The 6,775-nt window shown below is 48.8% G+C and overlaps 1 long non-coding RNA gene and 1 pseudogene across 1 annotated transcript; one reads left to right on the top strand and one right to left on the bottom strand.

Annotated features, from left to right (window-relative positions):
* The first annotated feature begins 3,536 nt into the window (after positions 1-3,536).
* LOC136357510 (uncharacterized) lies at positions 3,537-4,054 on the top strand. The gene is made up of 3 exons (XR_010742832.1): positions 3,537-3,672; positions 3,749-3,847; positions 3,921-4,054. It is a non-coding gene; the product is annotated as an uncharacterized lncRNA (long non-coding RNA).
* Positions 4,055-5,486: 1,432 nt separating this feature from the next.
* On the bottom strand, positions 5,487-5,993 carry LOC107281651 (uncharacterized; annotated as a pseudogene).
* Between the last annotated feature and the right edge of the window lie 782 nt (positions 5,994-6,775).

Here is a 6,775-nt window from a genome sequence, read left to right as displayed (position 1 = left end):
GAGTACGCCATCGTGCACCATCGTCCATACCGTGTTGTCAATTCTGCCGCAAATAGGAGGTACACTGTTAAATATGAAAACCCACAGTGCAAATGGAAGGTCCATGCAACTAAGAGGTCTAGTGGCACATGGAGGATATCACAGGTTGGTAAGGCACATAGTTGTGCTACTGCCGAAGGTTCAGGGAGCCATCGGCAGCTGACATCTAAGTTCATAGCAAATAGGTTATGCAATGCCATAAAATTGCAACCTACACTCTCAGCTTCTGCGTTAGCTTTGTATATATTTGAGGTTTTCTAGTATAGGGTGAAGTATGACAAGGCTTGGAGGGCACGAGAGGAGGCTATGAAGCTCATTTACGGAGAATGGGGTGAAGCGTACGTCCGTTTGCCCACTTTGCTACAAGCCATTAAGCAGAGAAATCCCAGTATGGTCTACCACATCGATACTCATCCTGATAGGGTTGTCAACGTTGATGGAGTGACCAAGAAAAATTTTATGCGTGCATTCTGGTGCTTTGGTCCTTCCATTGAGGCTTTTAAGCATTGCAGGCCAGTACTAGCTATAGATGCAACCTTCCTAACTGGGAAATACGGTGGTGCCTTGATGACTGCATTATCAGCTGATGCGGAGGACCAACTTGTACCTTTAGCTTTTGCCTTGGTGGAGAAAGAGAATTCACGAGACTGGTGCTGGTTTATCAATCTTGTCCGACGGGTTGTGGTTGGGCTGCACAGGGAGGTTTGTATTATCTCAGATCGACTTGCTGGTATAATGAATGCCATGAAGACTCCTGTTCCAGGATTGCCACCGGTTCATCACCGATGGTGCATGAGGCACTTCAGTGCTAATTTCCACAAGGCCGGTGCGGACAAGCATCAGACAGAAGAGCTCCTAAGGATATGTCAGATTGACGAGAAGTGGATATTTGAGAGGGATGTTGAGACACTAAGATAGCGTATTCCCGAAGGTCCTCGTAAATGGCTTGAAGATGAGTTGTTGGATAAAGATAAGTTGTCTCGTGCATACGATAGAAATGGCCGCCGGTGGGGTTACATGGCAACCAACATGGCCGAACAGTTCAATAGCGTGCTAGTTGGTGTTCATAAGCTTCCAGTGACGGCCATAGTATCATTTACCTTCATGAAGTGCAATGATTACTTTGTGAACAGACATGATGAAGCAGTGAAGCGAGTCTAGTCAGGGGAGCGTTGGTCCGCCAAGGTTGCTAGTAAGATGATGGTGCAAAAAAGCAAGGCGAACAAACACACTTCAAGGTGTTTCGATAAGCAAAAAAGGACATATGAGGTCACAGAGAGGGGTGGTATAACGCGTGGTGGTGTTAGATTCGGTGCAAGAGCCTTCAAAGTTGAAGGTGAGGGGAACTCATGTTCTTGCCAAAGGCCATTGCTCTACCATATGCCTTGCTCACATCTCATCCACGTTTATCTGATTCATGCAATTGATGAGGAATCTCCCAACCGAATGCCGTATCAGTTCTCTTCAAGAGCCGTTGTGAACACATGGGCAAGTCGCTTTGAGCCATACCTCGACCCCACACAATGGCCACCGTACGATGGTGAAGAATTTGTTGCTGACCTGAATATGAAGATTAAAACAAGAGGGAAGAGGAGATTGAAGCGATTTAAGAACGAAATGGACTCGGGTCTTGGTGGTTCTAGAAGGAAACCGCCTTCAGGTGTTCAACTTGATGCTGCACCGGTGCAAAGTAGATGCTCGTTATGTCACCAGGAGGGTCACAAGAAACCTAAGTGTCCTAAGCGTCCAAAAAAGAAGAAGTCCAAAAAAATAGAAGTGTTAAGGAGGTAAATCTTTTGTTTTCCTACTTAAGTCAATGCATGTTTTATTCTTGTCTATTTAATGTCTATTTATTTATTTTGGATTCTCGCATTCATTTTCTTTTAAGTTATGTCATGTTGGTAACTAACGGTGAATTTATTACTTTTTCATGTAGGATGGCCGAGGAGAGACAACCGCCGACTTACCTAGCCTTGGAGGAGTACTACGAGGCCCGTCATCGCGGGGCTGCGATCGAGGCGGGGAGGGTATGAATCGGCATCGATTCACTTGTACCTAAGTATCGGTAGCGTGTGTTTGACATTATATTAACTAATTGATTTACAATTGCTAATGCAGGTACTTCAACCGCTCTGAGTTAGAGCTCATGCCCCCCAGTGTTTGACGATAGGTACATCCCGGACCTAAGGGCGGCCGGGTTGCTCGGGGTGGCCTTGGTCGTGAGCAGAGGAATGCTAGTGTTCAACGCTCCTGCGTTGACAGCACTTGTGGACAGATGGAGGCCTGAGACACGCAGCTTCCACCTCCCCAGTGGTGAGATGACCATCACTCTTCAGGATGTGGCTATGATCTTAGCCCTCCCATTACGGGGGCATGCGGTGACGGGCAGGACAGAGAATCCTGGATGGCGTGCACAAGTGGAGCAGCTGTTTGGCATTCCACTCAACATTGAGCAGGGGCAAGGGGGCAAGAAGAAGCAGAATGGAATACCCCTGTGTTAGCTGAGCCAGAACTTCTCACATCTTGACGACGATGCTGAGCCATGGCGTGTTGAGTGCTATGCCCGTGCATACATCTTGCACTTGTTGGGAGGGGTTCTGTTTCCAGATGCTGGGGGTGACATTGCTTCTGTCGCCAACCTTGGTGATCTGGGCCGTTTCAGTTGGGGCTCAACAGTGTTGGCGTGGACATATAGACAGCTCTGTGAGGTCTGTTGTCGTCATGAGTGGTTGTGTGCTATTGATTCAGATGTGGATGTGGCTAAGACTACCGGTTGGTAGGCCTAAGTGGAGGCAAAGCTTCACTCCTTGGCCCTACAATGAGCCAGACATGGAGAAGACAGTGGCCTACCTGTTTGAGAGTACTGCCACTGCATATGCTCACCGGGATGTTGTATACAAGTATTATGTCAATGAGATGGACTGCTTACAGCCTCAACATGTAAGTATTTCCAATATCACTTCTAGTTCGACATTTACTTCTATAATTGAGATACTAACCTACGACATCTCTTCAACTTTTGTAGATTGAGTGGTTACCATACCACACCAATGAGGCTTCAAGTCTGACCCTGAACTCGCTGTGCAATTGAGACTCCGACTACTTCATGTACCAGTGCCCATTGATTTGTTTCTGGGCAGTTGAGTACCACCTTCCACACCGTGTCATGCGACAGTTCGGGAAGAAACAAGATTGGCCGGTTGAGGACATCTCAACTAGAGTTGAATTACACAAGTAATATTTCTTATATCTGTTTGCTTTAATGGTCAATGTTCAATTTTGAACCATTTGACCCTTGTCAATGCTCACTTTGCTTTCATCACCTTCCACTTGTCAAGGTACGACAGGGTGAGAACAAAGAAGGTGAAGGACTGGGGGCTAGAGCATAACAGATACATTGATGAATGGAGGACAGCGGGAAGGAACGACAGGTACATCGAGACAATACACCAAAATCATCTTTTCTTAGAGTACCTTCGTTGGTTGCATAGGACATATAGACTGTTCCTACGCCCTACTTGGACGGAAGGCGATATAGAGGAAGACCGCGACTCCGATGAGGGGCGGAATCCCTATGACGTCCGGACTAGGGTTGGATATCAAATGGAGCACGCCCCACTTAGAAACAGAGTCGTAAGTTTTCTTGCATTTGTCAAAGTGATTTCCATTTGCACCTTACACCCTAACAAACATCTTCTCACACTTTCAGTCGAGAGAGCTCCTCAGGAGTGTGAATGAAATGGGGCATGCCCTCCAATCTTCGAGGGGTGGTGAGGACACGGAGAACACACTCCGCAATGTCTTAGAGGTAAAATTGATTTAGCACTTTGCATTACTTGACTTATGACTAACAAATTTCTTTTTTTTTTAAATGCAAAAAGTTCGTCAAAGGTGCCGGAAACTTGCAGCAAGATTAGGTTGCAGGTCGGTTGGATTGGACGACGTGTACCAATCGCGGAGAGTACCACCACCACTACCCCAATCCGCGCGTCCAAGTACCGCTCGACACTCCATCAGGATAGAAGAGCGTGAAGAAGTTGGTGGTTCGTCGTCGTCACGCATTCCACAAGGGAGGGGAAAGGGGAAGGCGCCGGCTCCACCTAGCGACGACGATGATGACGATGACGAGGAGGATGAGAACTACGTCGCACCAGACGCTAAGGAGATAGACATGTCATAGCTTCTCGATGCGCCTTAGAGGACGCAACCCATCCAATACAATTAGCGTTCCACTCGGGCAGCGAAGAAGAGGTAAAATGAGCTTACCATTCTCAAATGTTATTTGATTTCCCTCATTTTGTTTTTTAAATGTTTTAAACATTGGATTTTCAAATGTAGGTACACTCCGGGCTCACAAGCTATTCGGCGCCAACGGAAGAAGTGATTTGTATGAAGTTAATCTATTTGTTGGTAGTATGACATATGTGGTGCACTATGTGATAGAAAATGTGATGGACTATGTGAGGACTATGTGATGGACTTTTGGCATTGTTTCATGTGTGGAATATGTGAGGACTATGTGATGGACTTTTGGCATTGTTTCATGTGTGGAATATGTGATGGACTATGTGAGGGCTATGTGATGGACTTTTGGCATTGTAATTTGTGCAATTGGAACTTGTTTTAGTCTGTATGAAACTGTGAATTGTGATTTGAATTGCGAACTGTAAATTGGTACATTTGTGCAATATAGATTTTCGATTTGCAGGGAGGCAGAGGGTGGCGCCAGCCACCCTGGCGCTGTGGCTGGGGAGGGCGGCGCCAGCCAGTGGCGCGAGGCAGAAGGGTTTCGGGGGGAGGAGGGCGGCGCCAGCCGCGGCCCGGAGGCAGAAGGTCTCGGGGGGGAGGGGTGCGGCGCCAGGATGGCTGGTGCCGCGGTGTGGGGGGCGGCGCCAGCCGTTGCCCGGAGGCAGAAGAGACTTGGTGAAAATGGGAGTGGGAGGAGAAAGTTGGTGGGGCCCACAGAGGAGGGGTGCGCCAGACATGCTGGCGCCGTCGTATGCGGGGGGCGCCAGTGTGACTGGCGCCCCGCTCTACCGAGTCAGCAACGCCACATAGGCCCTGGTGCCACGGTGGCACGGGGAAGACGCCAGTTTGGCTGGCGCCGCCATGTTGGGGGACGGCGCCAGCCACTCTGGTGCCCCAAAAAGGACCATTTCCGGTTTAAGTTCTTAAGGGGTCTATTTGTAAAATAAGTTTTCAAAAAGGACCAAAATGTAAAAATTTCAGAAATTAAAGAGTAATTTAATTTTAAAAAGGTTTTTAAATAAAAATAAATTTAAAATTAAAGGGATAAAGTAAATCAAATAAATTTCAAATAATTTTAAAGGTTAATTAAAATAATTTAAAATTAGAAAGTAAACAAATAAATAAGGAAAAAGTTTTTAAATAAAATTTTAAAAATAGAAAATTTGGTATCAAAATAAAGGGTTTGAAATTAGATGAATTTAGATCAAAAGGTTCACTGGAATTGGATTTGTGGTTTGAGAGATGTGGATTGCTAAAGATTGAAATGGAAATAAAAGGAAAAAGGTTTACTTTATAGAAGTAGGGCCCACTGTCAGTTCCTTCTTCTCTTTCTTTTTTCTTCTTCCTTCTTCCTGCTTCCTTCTCCTTTTCTGTTTCTTCTTCCCGAATAACAACAGAGAGAGAGAGAGGGAGACAGGGCGTCGGTGCTCCGGTGGTTGAACGGCCTCGATGGCGGCGTCTAAGCGTGTTCCCGAGCATCGCGCACCCGGGGAGGGTGGAGGAAGGCAGAGGTAGAGAGTAGGATGGCCGGAACGGCGGCGACAAGAGCTTAGCTCCGGCCGGCTATGGTGGTGGCTTGTGGCAGTGGCTAAAGGAGAGGGGAAATAGGAAAAAAATGGAATCACCGGAGTGAGGCAAAGCCTATGGTGAAAGGGAATTGGAAGAGGAGCTACGGAGGAGGAGATCGGCCGGTGGCAGGCGACGGCCGGTCATGGCAGGAGAGAGAGAGAGGAAGAGCTCAAGGCTCTGATGTGGGGGAAAAAGAGGGGACCTCGTCGTCCTTTTATAGGCTGGGGAGGTCGGTGGATGGAGAGAAGTCGACGACGGCACAGCTCGGCGTCGGCTCGGAATGATGAGGGGCGGCGACGTGTGTCCTCGCCGGATTGGGCGTCGTCAGTGGTTTGGTGGTCGGTGGCGGCTCATGGCAACGCGTGGCGCGGCGTCGTGCGGCGGTGGCGAAAATGGTGGGCGGCGGCGGCAAAAGCGGCGGGCGACAGCGGCTGAGCAGTGGCGGCCGCAGCGGTGGCTGTCGGGGTGCCACGAGGGCCCCTGGTTTGCTGCGGCGGTGGCGGGATGGCTACGGCAGTGGCGTGGCGGCAGCGGGCGGCGCGATATGGCGGTGGCATCGGAACTTGGCGAGGCGGCGGCGCTCCCACGGAAGGGGAGAGGAGGCGGCCTGGCTTGGGCCGGCTCGGCTGGGCTTCGGCTCAGTTGGGCTGGCAGCTCAAGAAGGAGGGAGTAGAAGGAAGGAAGGAATGGGCCAAATGAATGGGAGTTCGGCCCAAATTGAATAGGAAGCTTTGATAATGGAATAAGTTCATCTAAGGTCCCTTAACTTGTCAACGAATCCTATTTTCGTCATTCGACCGCAAAACCAGATACAACGGGTCCCTCAACTATCCAAACCGGTGCAGATTAGGTCCCTCGGCGGTTTTGAAGGCAGTTTTGGCTGACGTGGCACCTACGTGGCTAGTTTGACTTGGTCTTG

Source organism: Oryza sativa, chromosome 7 (genome assembly GCF_034140825.1).
Source record: "Oryza sativa Japonica Group chromosome 7, ASM3414082v1".
Lineage (NCBI taxonomy): Eukaryota > Viridiplantae > Streptophyta > Magnoliopsida > Poales > Poaceae > Oryza > Oryza sativa.
Note: the sequence above shows the minus strand (reverse complement) of the source record. Positions and strands in the feature narration are given on the sequence as shown.